The sequence below is a fragment of the Oncorhynchus keta genome, chromosome 36 (assembly GCF_023373465.1).
Source record: "Oncorhynchus keta strain PuntledgeMale-10-30-2019 chromosome 36, Oket_V2, whole genome shotgun sequence".
In the NCBI taxonomy this organism is placed as follows: domain Eukaryota; kingdom Metazoa; phylum Chordata; class Actinopteri; order Salmoniformes; family Salmonidae; genus Oncorhynchus; species Oncorhynchus keta.
In genome coordinates, this window is record NC_068456.1 from 10,257,203 (window position 1) to 10,277,728 (window position 20,526).

At 44.4% G+C, this 20,526-nt stretch overlaps 1 long non-coding RNA gene across 1 annotated transcript in view; it reads left to right on the forward strand.

Annotated features, from left to right (window-relative positions):
* The window catches only part of LOC118369902 (uncharacterized), a 35,258-nt gene extending 17,868 nt beyond the window's left edge, over positions 1-17,390 (forward strand). Inside the window, exon 4 of the long non-coding RNA XR_008095046.1 lies at positions 16,034-17,390. This is a non-coding gene — a long non-coding RNA (uncharacterized LOC118369902). The remainder of the gene's footprint in view (positions 1-16,033) is intronic.
* Positions 17,391-20,526: the final 3,136 nt, after the last annotated feature.

The window sequence follows — 20,526 nt, forward strand, 5'->3', positions numbered from 1 at the left end:
GTCTGTGAGATGTACTGAGAACCCAGCTGGCTGTATGGACGGGGACAGTATATCCCGAGAGAGCCATGATTCCATGAAACAGAGTATGTTACAGTCCCTGATGTCTCTCTAGAAGGAGATCCTCGCCCTGAGCTCATCTACTTTATTGTCCAGAGACTGAACATTAGCGAGTAATATACTCGGAAGTCCACTCTGAATACCTCTTCTCCGCCGGCAGCGTCTTGGAGCAGCCTCTGGGATAAGTTAAATTGCCCTGGGGGGTTACGAACAATGGATCCAATTCGGGATAGTCGTATTCCTGGACGTAATGCTGGTGAGTTACCGCTGCTCTGATATCCAAAAGTTTATTAGGGCTGTATGTAATAACGCAAAAAAAAATGTTCTGGGCTAATAATGTAAGAAATAACACACAAAAATACTGCAAAGTTGCTTAGGAGCTAGAAGCAGAGCTGTCATGTCTGTCGGTTCCATCTTGGCAATGATATTATGGATCAACTAACAGAAGGCCCCTGTCCTGCTGTCTTCACTGGATGCTGAGAAAGCGTTTGACAGGATGGAGTGGAGTTTTCTGTTCTCGGTCTTAAAAAAGTTCAATATGGGCCAAAACTTTATTAAATGGATTAAGTCCCTATATTCTCATCCAAATGCCATGGTGACTACTAACGGTCTGAATTCTGACAGATTTCCTTTGGGACGTGGCACAAGACAAGGATGCTCGCTGTCCCCCAGGCTCTACTTATCGAGGGGGAGTCTTTGGCTGAGTTGATAAGGAGCAATCCAAGTCTGCAGGCGGCCTTCAGCACAAGATTTCGCTCTACGCGGTTGATGTCTTGCTTTACATATCCAACCCTCAGAAATCCCTCTCATTTTAGACACAATTGCTCAGTATGGCAAGTTTTCAGGATATAAGATACATTTTAACAAATCCATTGTTTGCCCTCTAAATCTTACACTCACCAGCTCTATGAAGACACTCTGTCTGTTCCAGTGGAAGACACAGGGGTTTCAATACCTTGGGATCTTTGTAATACCAGATTTTAATAGCCTTTTCAAGAAAAATGATATTCCACTCCTGGATCGATCAAGAATGATCTCCGAGGGCTCCCGAGTGGTGCAGTGGTCTAAGACACTGCATCGCAGTGTTAGAGGCATCACTACAGACTCTGGTTCGTCCCCGGGCTGTATCACAACTGGCCGTGATCGGGAGTCCCATAGGGCGGCGGACAATTGGCCCAGCGTCGTCCGGGTTAGGGGAGACTTTGGCCAAAGGGGCTTTACTTGGCTTATCGCGCTCTAGCGACTCCTTGTGGCGGGCCGGGCACCTGCAGGCTGACCTCGGTTGTCAGGTGAACAGTGTTTTCTCTGACACATTGGTGAGACTGGCTTTCGGGTTAAGCCGGCGGGTGTTAAGAAGCGCGGTTTAGCGGGTCATGTTTCGGAGGACGAAAAAAGGGGGTAAAATACACAAAAAATATTTTAACTTTGATCTCCCTCCCAGTTAGCTTAGTCGGAGGAATCAATGTTATCCGTATGAACATCTTCCATAGATTGAACTATTTATTTCACATGCTCCCATGCTATCTCCCAGTTTCTTTTTTCATAACAACAAACAAGAGCATCGCCAAATTGATATGGTGCAATAAAAAATCTAGGATCAATTTCTCCACTCTATCAAAACCTGAATCTAAGGGTGGCCTTGCCCTTTCCTGCCTTCAATTGTTCTACTGTTCTGCCCAAAGATGCTACCTACATGCTAACATGGATCACAAAGAGACAAGACTCAATGTGTATTCAGATAGAGACCCAATCCTGTGGTTCATTGCCCCTAAGCTCAATTATATTCATTAATAACTTTAGTGAGATGGGCAACATATCCAAAACCTTTGTGATTTACAGAACCCTACTAGCGTAGAAGGACTGTAGGAAATACCTTGGCATTTCCTCACAGATATGCTCCTACTCGCCTATAGTATGCAACCCAGACTTGCCAAAAGCCCTGAGTGATGCCAACTTTAGTCTTTGGCATACTCTAGGGATCAGGACCTTTTCAGACCTGTTTCAGTAGAACACAACTACACTGAAATTCTTTCAAGAGCTCTCAGTGAATTCACTATATCATCAAATTCGACACGTAATTTCCTCATTCACTTCCAAGGAGAGGTTTAGAGCTCAGCTGAATAGGTTGAGACCCTTCTTGCTACAGCACAATCCATCAAAGGCAAAATATCTACTGACTCCTTTCTGAGAATGTTGGCTCCTGCTTTACTCCTTTGAAAAGAATCTGGGAAAAGGACCTTTGTCTGACTATCAGTGATGAGTTATGGGCGGATGTTTGCGACAGGGTATACTGCTCCACTACTAATGAAAGAATCTAACTATACATTTTTGTACAAAAAGTAGAACCTATATGCATGTCTTGGAGTTGTAGAGAGATTGCCAAAATCTGGTAATCTATATATACTGCTGCACAGAAAATACTAGATGTACAGTTTGATATGACCCTGTGTCTCTATCTTCTTAATGCCCAGCAGGACTTTGTTCTTGATCCCGACAGAGAAAATGTGTTTATGACTACCACATACTTTGCTAAGAAATGTTTTCTCCTACTGTGGGCTTCTAATTCTTCTCCTACATTTAAAATGTGGATTGACCAGATTGTTAACTTTTTCCCCTCTTGAAAAGCTCACTTATGACATCCACAAGAGACAGCCCAGGTTTGATCAACTCTGGTCTCCACTACTCAACTATATTTCAAATTTGACAGAGTGAACAGGGTGATTAGGGAAATGAGTGTATATACATGTTGTGTAAGGTGCTGTAAAAACAAATTATTTGCTTGTTGTCTCAGCTAAAGCTGGAAATAGCTAACATGATCACAGAACTTAGCTAACATGATCACAGATAGTGATGCTGCAAATGTTTTTGTTTTGTTTTATAGTTTATTCTATTATTTATGTATGCCACATCTGTGAATGTGGAATGTGTTTTGGGTGTTGATTGAAAAACAAAAATACTTAATGTTTAATTGAAGGGGGAAAAAAGTGAAATGTCTTGAGTCAGTTATTCAACCCCTTTGTTATGGCAAGCCTAAATAAGTTCAGGAATAAACATTTGCTTTACAAATCACATAATAAGTTGCATGCTCACTCTGCAATAATAGTATTTAACATGCTTCTTGAATGACTACCTCATCTCTGTACCCCATACATACAATTATACAGTGGGGAGAACAAGTATTTGATACACTGCCGATTTTGCAGGTTTTCCTACTTACAAAGCATGTAGAGGTCTGTAATTGTTATCATAGGTACACTTCAACTGTGAGAGACGGAATCTAAAACAAAAATCCAGAAAATCACATTGTATGATCTTTAAGTAATTCATTTGCATTTCAAACACAGATTCAAACCCATAGACCAGGGAGATGGGTATAAAAAAAGCAGACATTGAATATGGTGAAGTTATTAATTACACTTTGGATGGTGTATCAATACACCCAATCACTACAAAGATACAAGTGTCCTTCCTAACACAGTTGCTGGAGAGAAAGGAAACCACTCAGGGATTTCACCATGAGGCCAATGGTGACTTTAAAACGGTTACCGTTTAATGGCTGTGATAGAAAACTGAAGATGAATCAACAACATTGTAGTTATTTACATAAGTATTCAGACCCATTGCTATTAGACTCGAAATTGAGCTCCGGTGCATCCTGTTTCCCTTGATTATCCTTGATGTTTTACAACTTCATTGGAGTCCACCTTTGGTAAATTTAATTGATTGGAAATTATTTGGAAAAGCTGTCTATATAAGGTTTCACAGTTGACAGTGTATGTCAGAGCAAAAACCAGGCAATGAGGTCGAAGGAATTGTCCATAGGGCTCCGAGACAGGATTGTGCCACGGCACAGATCTGGGGAAGGTTACCAAAACTTTTCTGCAGCATTGAATGTCCCCAAGAACACAGTGGCCTCCATCATTCTTAAATTGAAGAAGTTTGGAACCCTTCAAGACTCTTCCGAGAGCTGGCCGCCTGGCCAAACTGAGCAATCAGGGAGATGGACCTTGGTTAGAGAGGTGACCAAGAACCCGATGGCAACTCAGACAGAGCTCTAGAGTTCCTCCTTGGAGATGGGAGAACCTTCCAGAAGGACAACCATCTCTGCAACACTCTACAAATCAGGCATTTATGGTAAAGTGGCCAGACAGATGCCACTCCTCAGAAAAAGGCAGATAACAGCCCACTTGGAGTTTTGCTAAAAGGCACCTAAAGACTCTCAGACCATGAGAAACAAGATTCTCTGGGCTGATGAAACCAAGATGGAACTCTTTGGCCTGAATGCCAAGCTTCTCGTCTTGAGGAAACCTGGCACAATCCCTACGGTGAGGCATGGTGGTGGCAGCATTATGCTGTGTGGGGGGGGGGTTCAGTGGCAGGGACTGGGAGACTAGTCAGAATCGAGGCAAAGTTGAACGGAGCAACGTACAGAGAGAGACCCTTGATGAAAACCTGCTCCACAGCACTCAGAACCTCAGACTGAGGTGAAGGTTCACCCTCCAACAGGAAAGGTTCACCCTCCCTAAGCACACAGCCAAGACAACACAGGAGTGGCTTCGGGACAAGTCTCAATGTCCTCGAGTGGCCTAGCCAGTGCCCAGACTTGAACCCGATTGAACATCTCTGGAGAGGCCTGAATATTGCTTTGCAGCAACGCTCCCCATCCAACCTGACAGAGCTTGAGAGGATCTGCAGAGAACAATGGGAGAAACTCCCCAAATACAGGTGTACCATGCTTGTAGAGTCATACCCAAGAAGACTCAAAGCTGTAATTGCTGACAAAGGAGCTTCAACAAAATACTGAGCTAACATGAAAAGGGTCTGAATTCCTATAAACTCAACAAAAAAAGAAACGTCCTCTCACTGTTAACTGCATTTATTTTCAGCAAACTTAACATGTGTAAATAATTGTATGAGCATAACAAGATTCAACAACTGGACATATACTGAAGAAGTTCCACAGACATGTGACGAACAGAAATGGAATAATGTGTCCCTGAACAAAGGGGGGGGGGGTCAAGATCAAAAGTATCAGTCAGTATCTGGTGTGGCCACCAGCTGCATTAAGTACTGCAGTGCATCTCCTCCTCATGGACTGCACCAGATTTGCCAGTTCTTGCTGTAAGATGTTACCCCACTCTTCCACCAAGACACCTGCAAGTTCCCGTACATTTCTGTGGGGAATGGCCCTAGCCCTCACCCTCTGATCCAATAGGTCCCAGACGTGCTCAGTGGGATTTAGATCCGGGCTCTTCGCTGGCCATGGCAGAACACTGCCATTCCTGTCTTGCAGGAAATCACTCACAGAACGAGCAGTATGGCTGGTGGAATGCTGGAGGGTCATGTCAGGATGAGCCTGCAGGAAGGGTACCACATGAGGGAGGAGGATGTCTTCCCTGTAACGCACAGTGTTGAGATTGCCTGCGATGACAACAAGCTCAGTCCGATGATGCTGTGGCACACCGCCCCAGACCATGACGGACCCTCCACCTCCAAATCGATCCCGCTCCAGAGTACAGGCCTCAGAGTAACGCTCATTCCTTCGACGATAAACACAATCCGACCATCGCCCCTGGTGAGACAAAGCCGCGACTCGACAGTGAAGAGCACTTTTTTGCCAGTCCTGTCTGGTCCAGCAGCGGTGGGTTTGTGTCCATAGGTGACGTTGTTGCCGGTGATGTCTGGTGAGGACCTCCCTTTCAACAGGCCCACAAGCCCTCAGTCCAGCCTCTCTCAGCCTATTGCAGACAGTCTGAGCCCTGATGGAGGGATTGTGCGTTCCTGGTGTAACTTGGGAAGTTGTTGTTGCCATCCTGTACCTGTCCCGCAGGTGTGATGTTCAGATGTACCGATGCTATGCAGGTGTTGTTACACATGGTCTGCCACTGCGAGGACTATCAGCTATCCGTCCTGTCTCCCTGTAGCGCTGTCTTCGGCGTCTCACAGTACAGACATTGCAAATTATTGCCCTGGCCACATCTGCAGTCCTCATGCCTCCTTGCAGCATGCCCAAGGCACATTCACGCAGATGAGCAGGGACCGTGGGCATCTTTCTTTTGGTGTTTTTCAGAGTCAGTAGAAAGGCCTCTTTAGTGTCCTAAGTTTTCATAACTGTGACCTTAATTTCCTACTGTCTGTAAGGTGTTAGTATCTTAATGACCGTTCCACAGGTGCATGTTCATTAATTGTTTATGGTTAATTGGGAAACAGTGTTTAAACCCTTTACAATAAAGATCTGTGAAGTTGTCAAATTGGACAAATTATCTTTGAAAGACAGGTTATTTAGTCATTTTTAATAAATTAGCAACCATTTCAAAAAACATTTTTTGCGTCATTATGGGGTATTTGTCACGACTTCCGCTATCGGTTCCTCTCCTTGTTCAGGCGGCGTTCGGCGTTCAACGTCACCGGTCTTCTAGCCATCGCCGATCCACCTTTCATTTTCTGTTTGTTTTGTCTTATTTTCCTGCACACCTGGTTTACATCTCATCATCATTACTGTGTGTATTTAGCCCTCTGTTCCCTCCATGTCTGTGTGGGGTATTGTTTATTTGTCAAGGTTGGCACACTTCCGGCTGGTTTGCGCCGGGTTTTGTTTTATGCCCGTGCTTTGTGGCAGCCGGTACTTTGTACTTGCGTTCTGTATTGTGATTGCCTAAGTAAAGTGCATTGTCCACTCATCTCTGCTCTCCTGCGCCTGACTTCCATGCACCAGCTACACCCACCATTTGAGAGTATTGTGTGTAGATGGACAATTTAATCAATTTTAGAATAAGGCTGTAACCTAACAAAATGTGGAAAAAGTCAAGGGATCTGAATACTTCCTGTGGTCCTGCAGGCTCTAGTTTTGTCTTATCTTGATTATTGTCCAGTTGAGTGCTGCAAAGAAAGACCTAGTTAAGAACAGAGCAGCGCGTCTTGCTCTTCATTATAATCAGAGGGCTAATATAAATACTATGCATGCCAGACTCTCTTGGCTAAGAGTGGATGAGAGACTAACTGCATCACTTCTTAGTTTTATAAAAAACATTATTGTTTTGAAAATTCCAAATTGTTTGCATAGTCAATTTATGCACTGCTCTGACACACACACGTACCCTTCCAGACATGCCACCAGGGTTCTTTTCACAGTCCCCAAATCCAGAACAAATTCATTTCAAGATCGCTGCTACCTACATTCCGGTTAGCAATGTGAAACATAAAATAAATAAACACGGAATGCGTTGATACACACCGAAAGCCGGGACTCCACAGATCATCTTATTTGTCTGCCTGTAACCTACCGTTACCAGCCTCAAGAGTCAAACTTTGTATTTTACACATTTTCACCAAACAGAAAACATCTTATAAGGTTAGCTTCAATTTGGTCTGTGTTTGAGCTATAGCTACATGGGGGGTTCAAATGGATCCTTAGGTTAGCAGGAACACATCTGGCCTATTGCCATCTGATGATGTATGACTTAATGGCAACATCGAATGTCCCTTAGTTTTCCTCAGTTCTTTGCTCTGTGTTTGAATGTTAGCACCCAGCCCCAGCGATGCGGTGAACATTTGTTACTCCAGTTGGACTCTCTTGTGGTACTCTGGTTTTGTTCTCGTTTATTTATTTTTGATTATCTTTTGAGGCTTTTTCCCTGTTCTGCCTACCACCTTGTGGATTTACCTTTTCACTTGGAGGATTACCTTTTTCTCTTGGAATTACTTTTGACGTTGTGGATTTATATTTTTGCCGCAAGTACTTTCCTTTTTACTTTATTGAAACACCGTCTCAAGTACTGCTTCTGGGTTATACCGACTATTAGTTGCTCAGTTTGCTAAGTGACTGTTTCTCACACCGGAGACCCAAGTTCGTAACCGGGTCCTGACAGAAACACAGATCCAAAATGAACCCAGAGGCAGCCAGTTCCCAGGACGTTTTTGCCACGCTGTTGCACCACAAGGGGACTGTCCAATGCCACAAAGCCGCTCTGGTTCAGCAAGAGGCCTTAATGGCTAGACATTCTCAACTTATGTCTGAGATGCTGACTTCCATAAAGCAGATATCTGATCGACTTCCCCCGGCAACCGCTCCCACCCCAGTACCTCAGATTCAAGTGCCCATGGCAGTTAATCTCCTGGCTGAACCTCATCTTCCGCCTTCCCAACTGTTCTCAGGTGATCCGATTGCTTGTAAGGGGTTTTTCCACCCAATGTTCTCTCTCCTTCGAGCTGCAACCCTCGTCGTTTCCCACCGACTGGTCCAAGATCGCATATACCATCACCCTGCTATCGGAAAAAGCCCTGGCCTGGGCTACTGCTGTGTGGGATGCCCAAAGTCCCTGCTGTGCCAGCTACTCTGCCTTTGCTGTGGAATTCAAGTGAGTGTTTCAAGGTCCAACCAGCGGCCCTGACTCAGCCAAACAGCTCCTGACTCTCCGCCAAGGTCGGCGCAGCGTGACTATGCCATCCAGTTCCGTGCGGTGGCGGTAACAAGTGGCTGCAACGACGAGGCACTCACAGTGTGCTTTCTAAAGGGTCTTTCCGACACCATCCAACATGAACTGGCCACTCGGCAACCACCGGACAACCTCGAGTCCCTGATCAAGTTGGCCTCACGCATAGACCAGCGTCTGAGAGAGAGAACTCAACCGTAGACCTCTCGCCCTAGCTCCTATCGGTCCCAGCTCCGAGTCCCCACCTTTATCCTCGCTGGCTCCACTGGAACCCATGCAGATTGGACGCATCTCGCAGGCTGAGAGAGACCGCCGGATGAGGGAGCGATGCTGTCTAAATTGCGGAAAACCTGGCAATTTCCACTCCACGTGTCCCGGGCTCCAGGGAAACGCACTGTCCCGTGCAGGCCTGGGGGGACTGTAACGGGAAACATAACTTCCTCCCATCTGTCCAACTCCCGGCTGCTCATTCCAGTCACCCATTCCTGGGACAACCACGAGCTTCCCCTTCAAGCCTTGGTAGACTCTGGAGCCACAGGAAACTTCATGGATGGTATCTGGGCGAAGGAGAATGGCGTGCCCTCTGAACCTCTAAGCGACCCCATGAGGGTTACTACGTTGGATGGAAGCCCTCTGGGATCTGGACTTGTCACTCGCATCACTACCCCCTTGCGACTTTCAGTTTCCCAACACCAGGAAGTGATTAACTTTCATCTGATCCCCTGTTCCGAGTTCCCTCTCGTCCTTGGCTACCCCTGGCTTCACAGCCATAACCCTCACATCGACTGGCCTGTGGGCACTGTCAAGCAGTGCCAAGCCACTTGTATCTTCCCGAGTTCCCCGAGTTCTCCTCCCGAGTCTCTAGAATCCATCAACCTGTCCCGAGTTCCCGAGTGTTACCATGACCTCAAACCGGTATTTAGCAAACAGAGGGGCCACCATGCTACCACCCCATAGAGCTTACGATTGCCCCATCGACCTTATTCCGGGCACCTGCCCCCCCAGGGGTCGGATCTTTTCCCAATCTCCTCCCGAACGAGCTGCTATGGATACCTACATCAAGGAAGCTCTGGCTGCAGGCCTCATTCGTTCCATCCACCTCGCCCGATACCCCTTATGGCCACAGCATTTGAGCTGCTCCAGGAAGCAGTTGTCTTCACTAAGCTTGACCTGCGGAAGCATACCATCTTGTGCGGGTCAGACACGGTGACGAGTGGAAGACCGCTTTCAACACGCCTACTGGTCACTATGAATACTTGGTGATGCCCTTCGGCCTGACCAACACCCCGGCTGTGTTCCAAACGCTCATAAACGATATGCTTAACATCTTCGTGTTCGTTTACTTGGATGACATCCTCATCTTTTCGAGCTCCCTTCAAGAACACACAAAGCATGTCAGACAGGTAGTCAAATGCCTCCTAGACAGCCATTTGTATGTTAAGCTGGAAAAATGTGAATTCCATTCCTCCCGAGTACAATTCCTGGGATTTGTAGCGGAACCCGGTCGAGTCCAAATGGATTCTAGGAAGGTAGGGGCGGTAGCGGATTGGCCCACCCCCAAGTCCGTTAAGGAAGTTCAGCGTTTCCTGGGCTTCACAAACTTTTACCGCAAGTTCATCAAGAACTTCAGCTTGGTGGCAGCCCCTCTCTCAGCTTTAACCAAGGGTGGCAACGCAAGGTTTCTGTGAGGAAAAGAAGCTGAGACGGCCTTCCAAGGACTCAAGCAGCGCATCCTCTCTGCTCCTATCCTGACACTACTGACTGCGGATTAACCTTTTGTGGTGGAGGTAGACTCATCAGAGGTTGGTGTTGGAGCTGTCCTGTCTCAGAGGGGTGAATACAAGAAGCTCCACCCTTGCGCCTTCTTCTCACACCGGCTTATGCCGGCCGAGAGGAACTACGATGTGGGGGATCGTGAACTCCTAGCGGATAAGATGGCATTGAAGAAATGGAGACACTGGCTCGAGGGGGCTTCTCAACCGTTTCAAATGCTTACAGACCACAAAAATCTGGAGTATATCCAGCAGGCGAAGCGGTTGAACTCCAGAGAAGCTCGATTGTCTCTTTTCTTCAATCGATTCCAGTTCATCCTCACCTATCGGCCCAGGTCGAAGAATCTCAAACCGGACGCCTTGTCCAGAGTCTACGCTCCTGCCATTCGAGAAGATACTGACATGTCTGTCCTTCCTGCCGCTAAGATTGTGGCCCCGATCTCGTGGCAAGTTGAGGATACCATGAGACGAACTCAAGCTATCGAACCGGGTCCAGAAGGAGGTCCTGCCAATCGGTTGTTTGTCCCCAAGGCAGCGAGGACTCAGGTCCTTCTGTGGGGGCAATCCTCTCGCCTCACCTGTCACCCGGGTGTAGGTCGCACCTTTTTTTTATTTTTTTTATTTTTATTTTTTTTCCTTTATTTAACCAGGCAAGTCAGTTAAGAACATATTCTTATTTTCAATGACGGCCTGGGAACAGTGGGTTAACTGCCTGTTCAGGGGCAGAACGACAGATTTGTACCTTGTCGGCTCGGGGGTTTGAACTCGCAACCTTCCGGTTACTAGTCCAACGCTCTAACCACTAGGCTACGCTGCCGACCTTGGAGTTCATCCAGCGAAAGTTCTGGTGGCCCACCATAACAGAAGACATTGCCACTTTCGTCAAGGCCTGTCCCGTGTGCTGCCAGGGCAAATCTTCTCACCTCCGCCCTCAAGGACTCCTTCACCCTTTGCCTGTTCCCCACTGACCCTGGTCCCATATCTCGTTAGACTTTTTTACTGGCCGTCCTCCGTCCCATGGTAATACTACTATCCTAGTCATCATCGACAGGTTTTCTAAGGCGGCCAGGTTCGTCCCCTTGACTAAGTTACCTTCTGCCAAGGAAACGGCTGAGTTGGTAATTAACCATTTGTTCCGAGTCTTCGGCATTCCTCAAGATATTGTTTCCGACAGAGGTCCCCAGTTCGCGTCAAGGTTTTGGAAGGCCTTCTGCCAACTCATAGGGGCCACTGCCAGTCTATCTTCAGGGTACCACCCAGAGTCCAACGGCCAAACCGAGAGGATGAATCAAGAGCTGGAAACCGCCCCCAGATGTATGGCCTCCAACAACCCGTCCACATGGTCGTCCTTCATTGTTTGGGTAGAGTACGCGCACAACACCTTGCGCTCCTCCTTCACTGGTATGTCCCCGCACGAGAGTCAGTTTGGCTATGCCCCTACATTGTTCCCAGACCAGGAGGCAGAAGTCGGAGTGCCTTCAGCCTTGAAATTCATCAGACGCTGTCGGCTTACGTGGAGGAAGACCCATCTTAATATTCTGCATGCCTCACAGCGGTACCAACGACAAGTCAACAGACGTCGCCATCCCGGGCCTACCCTGCGCCCCGGCCAGAGAGTCTGGCTCTTGTCGTGGAAATTTCCTCTATTTACCAATCATGAGAGCAAACCACACACAAGTCAGAGTTAGTTATCACAAAGTCAGGATTTGGCTAGGATTGTTCCGGTTTTGGCCACTAGATGCCCCCCTTGTGCTTTTTTGACCCTTTTGTTTTCCCCTGTTTCCAGATTATTATTTGCACCTGTGCCTCGTTTCCCTTGAATGTATTTAAACCCTTAGTTTTCCTCAGTTCTTTGCTCTGTGTTTGAATGTTAGCACCCAGCCCCAGCGATGCGGTGAACATTTGTTACTCCAGTTGGACTCTCTTGTGGTACTCTGGTTTTGTTCCCGTTTATTTATTTTTGATTATCTTTTGAGGCTTTTTCCCTGTTGTGCCTACCACCTTGTGGATTTACCTTTTCACTTGGAGGATTACCTTTTTCTCTTGGAATTACTTTTGACGTTGTGGATTTATATTTTTGCCTGAAGTACTTTCCTTTTTACTTTATTAAAACACTGTCTCAAGTACTGCTGTGTCTGCCTCGTCTTCTGGGTTCTGCCAATTTATTAGTGGCTCAGTTTGCTAAGTGACTGTTTCTCACACCGGAGACCTGAGTTCGTAACCGGGTCCTGACAAAATAATAAAAATACGAAAACGGTTATTTTGTTTGTGCTTGATCTTGTGTATTCTGAACTATGTAACTCCTATTTTCTGATAATTTCCTCACAATCTCCCAGATGTCGTCTTTCCAAACATACCACGTTTTTGCATATCAGAATCATGTAATTACACATGAATAGCAGTTATTTTGGGGTATGGTCTATTGAGGCGGAAATCTAGATTTTGTCGTTACATTTTCGAGTTTACACCATGCCCGTGAGTGTGCCAAAGTGCCATTCCCTCAGAACCCTCCATCCCACAGACAATTCAATCACATCTTTGACTGCCCTGAGGACACCATCACCCTTAATAGGACATTATCCTTGCCTCAATTACAAGGGAGTAATCAGCAATCTGCTCCTAATTTGCCCTTTATTGTCCTGTCTGATTAAGGTTTTACAGCTGTGAGGCAGCTGGTTTGTGAGGACCACCTGGTGGGCTATAGAGTCTGTCCATTATTCTGATGTAGGAAGAGACAATGCCCAGTCCCAGCCTCACCCCAGCTGCTTCAGAAACAGGGCCAAAGCCCATCTCCGCTCTCTGGAGCTATGGCAAGTATGTGCATTAGTTTGGTGAATGACTCCCAACTTTAGCAGTTGCTCTTGTCATTATGGTTTCCACAACACTGCTATTTTAGATGGTCTGCGGTGCTGTTTTCTTTCTAATGCTCATGTTAATGATGGAACAGCACACTAGGGAGTTAGCCTACATTGAGTATTGGTGTCGTTTAGGTCAGGGTGCTGGATGCTGCTTGTGTCGCAGCGTGTGTAGTGGTAGAAGATGACAGTGCGGGTGACAGTGTAATCTCAGGGAAGTTCAGACTTCCAAGTCTGACTTGAAATAGTGACACATCTCATCACCTGACTGAGCTGGTACCTCCCCTGCTGCCTCCCCTTTATGATCGACTTATATTTTAGATTTCGAGAATATTATTTTCTACACACCCCATTATCCAGCTCTTTTTCATGTTTATTCAACCTCATGTCTTCTGAGATAATTGGTGGTACATGTAGTCTTTGGGGGTGTGTTGTTTTTCACACATCAGGTGTTTATAGGGGAGTGGAGACGGAAATCGTTTTCTCACTAAAGTATGAAGTGACAGTTAATGCTAAGTGTGTGATGAACACGGACTGAGTCACGCTTGCTTCATAATTTATTGGAGGCAAGAATAGACACAAACTATCACCTAAACGATGACATCATCAGAGCATTCAAGAACTGCCTTCGTTTGGACAGGGCTCTGTTAAAGGGAATATTTCATGTTTGTGTGGTTAAAAGCTCAATGTATACATTTTTATCACAATCTCAAATCATTTCTGGGTAACAGTTAAGTACATTTGAGTACAGTTTACATACACTTAGATTGTAGTCATTAAAACTTGTTTTTCAACCACACCACACATTTCTTGTTAACAAACTATAGTTATGGCAAGTCGGTTAGGACATCTAATTTGTGCATGACAAAAGTCATTTTTCCAACAATTGTTTACAGACAGATTATTTCACTTAATTCACTGTATCACAATTCCAGTGGGTCAGAAGTTTACATACACTAAGTTGACTGTGCCTTTAAACAGCTTGGACAATTCCAGAAAAGGATGTCATGGCTTTAGAAGCTTCTGATAGGCTAATTGACATAATTTGAGTCAATTGGAGGTGTACCTGTGGATGTATTTCAAGGCCTGCCATCAAGCGTTGGACTAGTAACCAGAAGGTCGCAAGTTCAAACCCCCGAGCTGACAAGGTACAAATCTGTCGTTCTGCACCTGAACAGGCAGTTCCCAGGCCGTCATTGAAAATAAGAATTTGACTTTCCTAGTTAAATAAAGGTCAAATAAAAAAAGTTCATTTTTGGGAGCAATTTCCAAACGCCTGAAGGTACCATGTTCATCTTTACAAACAATAGTACGCAAGCATAAACACCATGGGACCACGGAGGCGTCATACCACTCAGGAAAGAGACGCGTTCTGTCTCCTAGAGATTAACTAACTTTGGTGCGAAAAGTGCAAATCAATCCCAGAACAACAGCAAAGGACTGTGTGAAGATGCTGGAGGAAACAGGTACAAAAGTATCTATATCTACAGTAAAACGAGTCCTCTATCGACATAACCTGAAAGGCCGCTCAGCAAGGAAGAAGCCACTGCTACAAAACCGCCATTAAAAAGCCAGACTATGGTTTGCAACTGCACATGGGGACAAAGATCGTACTTTATGGAGAAATGTCCTCTGATCTGATGAAACAAAAATAGAACTGTTTGGCCATAATGACCATTGTTATGTTTGGAGGAAAAAGGGGGAGGCTTGCAAGCTGAAGAACACTATCCCAACCGTGAAGCACGGGGGTGGCAGCATCATGTTGTGGGGGTGCTTTGCTGCAGGAGGGACTGGTGCACTTCACGAAATAGGTGGCATCATGAGGAGGAAAATTATGTGGATATATTGAAGCAACATCTCAAGACATCAGTCAGGAAGTTAAAGCTTGGTCGAAAATAGGTCTTCCAAATGGACGATGAACCCAAGCATACTTCCAAAGTTGTGGCAAAATGGCTTAAGGACAACAAAGTCAAGGTATTGGAGTGGCTATCACAGAACCCTGACCTCAATCCTACAGAAAATTTGTGGGGAGAACTGAAAAAGTGTGTGTGAGCAAGGAGGCCTACAAACCTGACTCAGTTACACCAGATTTGTCAGGAGGAATGAGCCACAATTATTGTGGAAGCTTGTGGAAGGCTACCCAAAACGTTAATTTAAAGGCAAGTTAAACAATTTAAAGGCAATGCTACCAAATACTAATTGAGTGTATTTAATGTCAGGAATTGTGAAAAACTGAGTTTAAATGTATTTTCCTAAGGTGTATGTAAACTTCTTCAACTGTAACTCTGGGTCTTCCTTTCCTGTGGCGGTCCTCATGAGCCAGTTTCATCATAGTGCTTGATGAGTTTTTCCTAGCCACCGTGCTTCTACACCTGCATTGCTTGCTCTTTGGGGGTTTATGCTGGGTTTCTGTACAGCACTTTGATATATCAGCTGATGTAAGAAGGGCTATATAAATTAATTTAATTTGATTTGAAACAGACATATCTCAACGTCAACTGTTCAGAGGAGACTGCATGAATCAGTCCTTCATGGTCAAATAGCTGCAGAGAAACCACTGCTAAAGGACACCAATAAGAAAAATAGACTTGCTTTGGCAAAGAAACACGAGCAATGGACATTAGACCATAAATCTGTCCTTTGGTCTGATGAGTCCAAATTTGAGATTTTGGGTTCCAACCACTGTGTCTTTGTGAGACGCAGAGTAGGTGAACAGATGACCTCCGCATGTGTGGATCCCACCGTGAAGCATGGAGGAGGAGGTGTGATGGTGTGGGGGTGCTTTGCTGGTGACACTGTCTGTGATTTATTTAGAATTCAAGGCACACTTAACCAGCATGGCTACCACAGCATTCTGCAGGGATATGCTATTCCATCTGGTTTGAGCTTATTGGGACTATCATTTGTATTTCTACAGGACAATGACCCAACACACTTCCAGGCTGTGTAAGGGCTATTTGACCAAGGAGGAGAGTGATGGAGTGCTGCATCAGATGACCTGGTCTCCACAATCCCACGACCTCAACCCAATTGAGATGGTTTGGGATAAGACCGCAGAGTGAAGGAAAAGCAGCCAACAAGTGCTCAGCATATGTGGGAACTCCTTCAAGACTGTTGGAAAAGCATTCCAGGTGAAGCTGGTTGAGAGAATGCCAAGAATGTGCAAATCTGTCATCAAGGCAAAAGGTGGCTACTTTGAGGTATCTCAAATATAAAATATATTTTGATTTGTTAAACACTTTTTTGGTTAATACATGATTCCATATGTGTTATTTCATATTTTTGATGTCTTCACTATTATTCTACAATGTAGAAAATAGTCAAATTAAAGAAAAACCCTTGAATGAGTAGGTGTGTCCAAACTTTTGACTGGTACTGTATATATACCACTCAAGAAAATAACCTTTTTTGACTGCAGCTAGGCCATTCCACTAATTCTGTGCCTTTTAAGAAGTGTAACGTGGTTATTTCACCTATTAAAACAATTATGTCATAAAGAGCAAATGTTCAACTTAATAAAAAACTTGTTTTCCCATCTAAATCGGTTAAATAAAAATTTAAAATGCTATAGTAAATGCCTTTTAAGTGCCAAATAAAGTAACAGGGTTGACCATAAGGTTGATGAGTTCATGTTAAATCAGCCATAAATCCCCTTGTGACAGGGTGAATGGAAACTTGTGTGCAACAGGGAGTGGTAATTAAATGCAAGCTTCACAAAAAAAATGTAATTGTTGAAACAACTGTAGCCTGTCTACAGTAGGTTGGTTGGATGTGTTATTTATGATTAAATATCCGCAATCCATAGTATTATCCGTGTGAGAGTGATGATCTAGCTGTCTACTGTATATGGTTTTGGGGGAACTGGAGAGTTCACCCGGTTGCTGTTCTGTGTATCAAGTGTCATCTTTAGTCATCCAAATTCCCTCTTTTCGGCCCCCTGCCCTTGCTCCAAACCTTTACCATCCGCATGATTGATACCCAGTCTTACGAGGTATCTTTGCCCCCTCCTTCAGAGGTCGTGTATCGGGTGTCCAGATATTAAAGGAGCTCTTCTTCTGATGGTGACGCAGGCTCCTTGCTGGGTTGTCAAAGGAAAACACGCATGAGAAGCACAGCAGTACCTCTCACTGCTCCCTCCACCTTGAAATCTGGCACTTCTTTTACATAGCTGAAGGGGTATTTATAAAGAGAAACATCAGAGGTCTGACATGTGAACTGGCTGACAAGTGCATCTCACTGAAAAATGGCCTTGGTCTAATGTCTGAGGTAATAGTGGCTGGGCAGAAGGGTTATAGTGTCTCATCTTAGATGCTGTACATACCACATGTTACTTTCCAGTGACGGCTGAAGGAAAGTAATAATCAAGCAATTTTGTATGTCACTTTAAACACACCCTGTTGGTGCCATGCAAAATCAATACCTCAATAACTATGATACCGTAGACCATCACTTAATATGTTGACACTAAATGAATATGAGGCTGATGCTACAGTATCTGTTCCAGGCCAGGGAGCATATGAAAATAAACCCAAGACTAAGAGGTGAGTTACAGTACACATGTTATATAGAAACAACACTCAATGACCCGTGGCATGGTTTTCATGTCACACACTCTTTTACAGACAGGTCCTGGATCCTCTTCCCAGTCACATTTTAAAGCCCTTCGCTCTCTCTCTTGTTTGAAGTGGTCATCACTCGGGAGTGTGTGAAACCAGACACTTGACGTATCTCCTGTCGCTCTCCTGCTCCTATATGAAACCCAACATTCTCCGGTCCAATCAGTGTAGTAGGCCATTGTTTCCTACTATAAGGGTAACTTTGAGTTAAGGGTGTAAGATGAGATAGGTGTAACTCTCTTCTCATCATCTTACTATTGTCCTGTCCCAGTCATGGGATTGTACCGGTGCATCAAGTCTGACACCAACAGGCTCTTGAACAGCTTCTATCCCCAAGCAACAAAATAGCTACACGGACCGATTTTACCTTGTAACTTTGTTGACCTTTTTATTTCAGTATTTGCACTGTCTCTATGCACACTCACGGGGCCCTACACACTCACACACACTGTCACTCCAACACACACGCGCAAACACTCACTCGCACATAATATGCACATACATTTATACTGACTACACACCCACTCACATGGAAGCTGCTGCTACTCTGTTTATCTTACATCCTGTTGCCTAGTCACCTTACCCCTATACATACAGTATTTTCCTCCATCGCTCCAGTATCCCTACACATATGGTATTGGAACTGACTTTTTAAACAGTTCCTGTATGTAGTAGTATGCTTACTTACTTTGTCTATTTCATATTTCTTACTCTTATTTCTTATTTCTTATTTGTTTTGTTCTTTCTAGTAATACATTGTTATTATTAATTATTACATTTTTGGGTTTTGAGTTTGCATTTCAGGCATTTCACTGTACTTGTGCATGTGCTATTGAAACTTGGAAACTATTTTGGATTATTGACCACCAGTTGTCACAACCTTCCCCTCACAACATTTCGAAGTCAACTGACAGTACTAATCTCTGATTTCCTCTATCAATTACTAAGATTTGGAGGGCAAATGCTGAGTAATGAAGGATCAGTCATTAGGCCCCAAGAGAAACTGTTTTCACTTCTAGGTAGAGGCAGTGCATTGAATAGTTTTATGGAAAGCGGTCAATACAGTTGTGGTCCTTCTGTAGCTCAGTTGGTAGAGCATGGCGCTTGTAACGCCAGGGTAGTGGGTTCGATTCCCGGGACCACCCATACGTAGAATGTATGCACACATGACTGTAAGTCGCTTTGGATAAAAGCGTCTGCTAAATGGCATATATTATTATTATTATATTATGTAGGATCTTAATTTGATCAATGAATGACATTTAAAACGTGTAGTGCATTTGAGGTTTAAAAAGGCTTCTGAAGTTTTTCCATTTCCACTTTCAAATGTCAGACTTGAATTTCCCCTATGAAAAATAGCTCAATCCCTATTCATTATAATCCACATAACATAACATTATTTTCATGCTGTAGCAAACTGGCTCAAATTAAGATCCTACAAATTAAGATCTGTAACCAACACTTCCGAATTGGTTTTCAGTTACGTATATGGTCCCTCATGTAACATTGTCAATGTGCAATACATCTAATTCATTAAATATAATGGAGAACCCCCATATGCACAATTGTACATGACTGCAAGTAAATGCTGTACAACTTCCAGATCTTTATTTCATGGACACTGCTATTTCACATCCGTCTTCTTATTCACTGCACAGTTGAATATACAGTGCCTTGCGAAAGTATTCGGCCCCCTTGAACTTTGCGACCTTTTGCCACATTTCAGGCTTCAAACATAAAGATTTTTGTGAAGAATCAACAACAAGTGGGACACAATCATGAAGTGGAACAACATTTATTGGATATTTCAAACTTTTTTAACAAATCAAAAACTGAAAAATTGGGCGTGCAAAATTATTCAGCCCTTTTACTTTCAGTGCAGCAAACTCTCTCCAGAAGTTCAGTGAGGATCTCTGAATGATCCAATGTTGACCTAAATGACTAATGATGATAAATACAATCCACCTGTGTGTAATCAAGTCTCCATATAAATGCACCTGCACTGTGATAGACTCAGAGGTCCGTTAAAAGCGCAGAGAGCATCATGAAGAACAAGGAACACACCAGGCAGGTCTGAGATACTGTTGTGAAGGTGTATGTAGGTGTATGTATGGTTAAAATTGATGGGAAGATGGATGGAGCCAAATACAGGACCATTCTGGAAGAAAACCTGATGGAGTCTGCAAAAGACCTGAGACTGGGACGGAGATTTGTCTTCCAACAAGACAATGATCCAAAACATAAAGCAAAATCTACAATGGAATGGTTCAAAAATAAACATATCCAGGTGTTAGAATGGCCAAGTCAAAGTCCAGACCTGAATCCAATCGAGAATCTGTGGAAAGAACTGAAAACTGCTGTTCACAAATGCTCTCCATCCAACCTCACTGAGCTCGAGCTGTTTTGCAAGAAGGAATGGGAAAAAATTTCAGTCTCTCGATGTGCAAAACTGATAGAGACATACCCCAAGCGACTTACAGCTGTAATCGCAACAAAAGGTGGCGCTACAAAGTATTAACTTAAGGGGGCTGAATAATTTTGCACGCCCAATTTTTCAGTTTTTGATTTGTTAAAAAAGTTTGAAATATCCAATAAATGTCGTTCCACTTCATGATTGTGTCCCACTTGTTGTTGATTCTTCACAAAAAAATACAGTTTTATATCTTTATGTTTGAAGCCTGAAATGTGGCAAAAGGTCGCAAAGTTCAAGGGGGCCGAATACTTTCGCAAGGCACTGCACAGTGAGCTCCAAAAGTATTGGGAGAGTGATAGATTTTTGGGGGTTTTGGTTTTG